Source organism: Schistocerca piceifrons, unplaced genomic scaffold (assembly GCF_021461385.2).
Source record: "Schistocerca piceifrons isolate TAMUIC-IGC-003096 unplaced genomic scaffold, iqSchPice1.1 HiC_scaffold_304, whole genome shotgun sequence".
Lineage (NCBI taxonomy): Eukaryota > Metazoa > Arthropoda > Insecta > Orthoptera > Acrididae > Schistocerca > Schistocerca piceifrons.
In genome coordinates, this window is record NW_025728520.1 from 45,001 (window position 1) to 50,000 (window position 5,000).

Sequence of the window (5,000 nt, forward strand, 5' to 3'; positions counted from 1 at the left end):
CCTAACCCATGTTGTGCCTCAACCTAACCCATGTTGTGCCTCAACCTAACCCATGTTGTGCCTCAACCTAACCCATGTTGTGCCTCAACCTAACCCATGTTGTGCCTTAACCTAACCCATGTTGTGCCTTAACCTAACCCATGTTGTGCCTTAACCTAACCCATGTTGTGCCTTAACCTAACCCATGTTGTGCCTTAACCTAACCCATGTTGTGCCTTAACCTAACCCATGTTGTGCCTTAACCTAACCCATGTTGTGCCTTAACCTAACCCATGTTGTCGCCTTAACGTAACCCACGTTGTCGCCTAAACCTGCTCTGTAATTGTTATACGACTCGTTCAATTACTGTAGTGTTGCCCACCCGCAACCCTCGCAATATAGTTCGCTACTCGCACTGCCCGCACCCCTGTGTATCGCTTCATGTTAAACACCTTGCAAGTCTTGCTCACTTTCCACATGCTCCTGCTGTACACTGTAATGTGGATGGCAGCAGGACGTACATGCCGCCGCCTCCCCACGTCCCCACCTTGCCCCCTGCCTTCGCAAGCTGGTTGGTGAGAAGTTTGCATGTTCAATGCCCTTCGCATGCGACGTACTCAGGCTACGTTGTGGTGCGGCCTGTGTCAACTGTCCGCTGATGTCGTACGCGTGAACCACAATCTGTACTGCACATTCGTCCTTATGTACTGAATGATACATCGTGGCACATGTGTGACCGCACAACGACTGCGCCCAAAAACGGCGGACCATACAGTGCAAATATTGTGCACGCAGCTACGTGTCGTCTCCCTATGAGAGCTGGATTGCAGTGTGGTACGCCATAGAGACGTGTGGGAGGAACGGACGCCGTGGATGGCGATCAGCATGAGCTGTCTGTTGATGTATTCGGACCTAGTCGTCTCTCCTCACACACCGTGATGGCATGGTGCACCGCGTTCCATATCTGCGACATGCTACAGAGGCCGGTTGACAGTCGTTCGAGCAATGGACATCGCATACGTACGGGGGCCACCTTCCACGTATTGTCTAGGCGTGCACATTTTGTTGCGTGTATGTGGGCAGACGTAGTGTGGCGTGACACCTGACACAGGCATGCAATAATCGTTGAAGTTGCAAATGGCGATGGACGCCTGCGTTTTCTGGTGAAGTTACGCAAATGAACAAATGGTAACCTGTTGTGGTGCGGTTGTTCTCGCTAGGGGTGAATCGGTGATGGCGACGATAGGTTGAGGTACTAACCGGTTGTTCCAGCGATACCCACCATGCCGACGAAACTGAACGGCATCTGGGTGTGAAGCGATACGCGGCGGTGGCTGGGTGGGACCGTCCCCGGCCGGTGAGGGGGCGCCTCCCGGCGTGCTGGCCGCGCGGTGCGTGGGCGCACGCGCTACAGCCGGCTGGTGGGGGCGGCCAGTGGCAGGCGCGCCGGCCGACGGACGCGGCAGGCGTCGCAGCTGCGCGCCGGCGCACCCTGCGCGCGGCGCCGTGCGGCCAAAGTAGGTCCTCGCGGGCCCGGTGCGAAGCGCGGTGGACATCTTCAGTGTGCTGGTCCGATTGAGGACTGTGTGCGTTGAGGATGCGCCGCCGCCCGGCGCTCGGCGCCGCGACGCCGTCTGCTGCTCGGTCGCCCCAGCGGTTCTCGCTGGTGGTTTGTATCGCAGCTGTGCGGATGTGTTGGCGCGTGCGCTGTGCTGGGAGAGTTCGCTTCGGCACCCAAGTGGGGCTTTTGTCCTTCTGTGGCGCTGGCGTTGGAGCTGCCGGTCACCGTAGGTGGCGCGTGTTGTCTCCCGCCGGCAATGCCACGACAGCACGCTCCCGGGCCTCTGTCGGCAGCGGCAAGCTCAGTTGGGAGCACGGGTGGTCGCACCGAAAGCGTCTACTCGCCTAACTCCGGGCGATTGCGCCTCTCTCGAACCCGACCAAGTACTTGGGACGGCGCTGCGCGCCGCCGGGACCTGAGAGGGTTTCGAGGTGTATTGTGCAGGGGAGCTCAGCCTCCTCCTGTTTGCAGAATGATTGAGCGGACGCTTGCGTGTTCGCGCGGGCCCCCGGGACACACTCCCGGGCGGCCGGCTGCTCAGCTCTAGTTGACGCAGCTCCCTGGTTGATCCTGCCAGTAGTCATATGCTTGTCTCAAAGATTAAGCCATGCATGTCTCAGTACAAGCCGCATTAAGGTGAAACCGCGAATGGCTCATTAAATCAGTTATGGTTCCTTAGATCGTACCCACGTTACTTGGATAACTGTGGTAATTCTAGAGCTAATACATGCAAACAGAGTCCCGACCAGAGATGGAAGGGACGCTTTTATTAGATCAAAACCAATCGGTCGGCTCGTCCGGTCCGTTTGCCTTGGTGACTCTGAATAACTTTGGGCTGATCGCACGGTCCTCGTACCGGCGACGCATCTTTCAAATGTCTGCCTTATCAACTGTCGATGGTAGGTTCTGCGCCTACCATGGTTGTAACGGGTAACGGGGAATCAGGGTTCGATTCCGGAGAGGGAGCCTGAGAAACGGCTACCACATCCAAGGAAGGCAGCAGGCGCGCAAATTACCCACTCCCGGCACGGGGAGGTAGTGACGAAAAATAACGATACGGGACTCATCCGAGGCCCCGTAATCGGAATGAGTACACTTTAAATCCTTTAACGAGTATCTATTGGAGGGCAAGTCTGGTGCCAGCAGCCGCGGTAATTCCAGCTCCAATAGCGTATATTAAAGTTGTTGCGGTTAAAAAGCTCGTAGTTGGATTTGTGTCCCACGCTGTTGGTTCACCGCCCGTCGGTGTTTAACTGGCATGTATCGTGGGACGTCCTGCCGGTGGGGCGAGCTGAAGGCGTGCGACCGCCTCGTGCGTGCTCGTGCGTCCCGAGGCGGACCCCGTTGAAATCCTACCAGGGTGCTCTTTATTGAGTGTCTCGGTGGGCCGGCACGTTTACTTTGAACAAATTAGAGTGCTTAAAGCAGGCAAGCCCGCCTGAATACTGTGTGCATGGAATAATGGAATAGGACCTCGGTTCTATTTTGTTGGTTTTCGGAACCCGAGGTAATGATTAATAGGGACAGGCGGGGGCATTCGTATTGCGACGTTAGAGGTGAAATTCTTGGATCGTCGCAAGACGAACAGAAGCGAAAGCATTTGCCAAGTATGTTTTCATTAATCAAGAACGAAAGTTAGAGGTTCGAAGGCGATCAGATACCGCCCTAGTTCTAACCATAAACGATGCCAGCCAGCGATCCGCCGCAGTTCCTCCGATGACTCGGCGGGCAGCCTCCGGGAAACCAAAGCTTTTGGGTTCCGGGGGAAGTATGGTTGCAAAGCTGAAACTTAAAGGAATTGACGGAAGGGCACCACCAGGAGTGGAGCCTGCGGCTTAATTTGACTCAACACGGGAAACCTCACCAGGCCCGGACACCGGAAGGATTGACAGATTGATAGCTCTTTCTTGATTCGGTGGGTGGTGGTGCATGGCCGTTCTTAGTTGGTGGAGCGATTTGTCTGGTTAATTCCGATAACGAACGAGACTCTAGCCTGCTAACTAGTCGCGTGACATCCTTCGTGCTGTCAGCGATTACTTTTCTTCTTAGAGGGACAGGCGGCTTCTAGCCGCACGAGATTGAGCAATAACAGGTCTGTGATGCCCTTAGATGTTCTGGGCCGCACGCGCGCTACACTGAAGGAATCAGCGTGTCTTCCTAGGCCGAAAGGTCGGGGTAACCCGCTGAACCTCCTTCGTGCTAGGGATTGGGGCTTGCAATTGTTCCCCATGAACGAGGAATTCCCAGTAAGCGCGAGTCATAAGCTCGCGTTGATTACGTCCCTGCCCTTTGTACACACCGCCCGTCGCTACTACCGATTGAATGATTTAGTGAGGTCTTCGGACTGGTACGCGGCATTGACTCTGTCGTTGCCGATGCTACCGGAAAGATGACCAAACTTGATCATTTAGAGGAAGTAAAAGTCGTAACAAGGTTTCCGTAGGTGAACCTGCGGAAGGATCATTACCGACTAGACTGCATGTCTTTCGATGTGCGTGTCGTGTCGCGCAACACGCTACCTGTACGGCTCGCCGTAGCCGTGCGCCGCGTGCGGAACCACGCGTGCCTCTCAAAACTAGCGGCAATGTTGTGTGGTACGAGCGCTGAAGCGCTGGAGCGGCTGGCCTGCGGCACCTGGCGCCTGGCGCCGGTTTTGAATGACTTTCGCCCGAGTGCCTGTCCGCTCCGGTGTGGAGCCGTACGACGCCCGTCGGCCGTGAGGCCGTTGGACACAGAACGCTGGAACAGGGGCCGCCACACGCCTCACTCCCGCCTATGCGACCGTCTCGAAAGAGACGGCGGAAACTGAGAAAAGATCACCCAGGACGGTGGATCACTCGGCTCGTGGGTCGATGAAGAACGCAGCAAATTGCGCGTCGACATGTGAACTGCAGGACACATGAACATCGACGTTTCGAACGCACATTGCGGTCCATGGATTCCGTTCCCGGGCCACGTCTGGCTGAGGGTCGGCTACGTATACTGAAGCGCGCGGCGTTTGCCCCGCTTCGCAGACCTGGGAGTGTCGCGGCCGCCTGTGGGGCCGGCCGCGTCTCCTCAAACGTGCGATGCGCGCCCGTCGCCTGGCGGTTCGCATACCGGTACTTTCTCGGTAGCGTGCACAGCCGGCTGGCGGTGTGGCGTGCGACACCTCGTACAACGACCTCAGAGCAGGCGAGACTACCCGCTGAATTTAAGCATATTACTAAGCGGAGGAAAAGAAACTAACAAGGATTCCCCCAGTAGCGGCGAGCGAACAGGGAAGAGTCCAGCACCGAACCCCGCAGGCTGCCGCCTGTCGTGGCATGTGGTGTTTGGGAGGGTCCACTACCCCGACGCCTCGCGCCGAGCCCAAGTCCAACTTGAATGAGGCCACGGCCCGTAGAGGGTGCCAGGCCCGTAGCGGCCGGTGCGAGCGTCGGCGGGACCTCTCCTTCGAGTCGGGTTGCTTGAGAGTGCA

At 57.0% G+C, this 5,000-nt stretch overlaps 2 non-coding genes across 2 annotated transcripts; both read left to right on the forward strand.

Annotated features, from left to right (window-relative positions):
• The first annotated feature begins 2,097 nt into the window (after window positions 1-2,097).
• On the forward strand, window positions 2,098-4,006 carry LOC124744698. Its single transcript, XR_007010841.1, has one exon. It is a non-coding gene; the product is annotated as a small subunit ribosomal RNA (ribosomal RNA).
• A 351-nt stretch (window positions 4,007-4,357) lies between these two features.
• On the forward strand, window positions 4,358-4,512 carry LOC124744707. The gene has a single exon (XR_007010846.1). It is a non-coding gene; the product is annotated as a 5.8S ribosomal RNA (ribosomal RNA).
• Window positions 4,513-5,000: the final 488 nt, after the last annotated feature.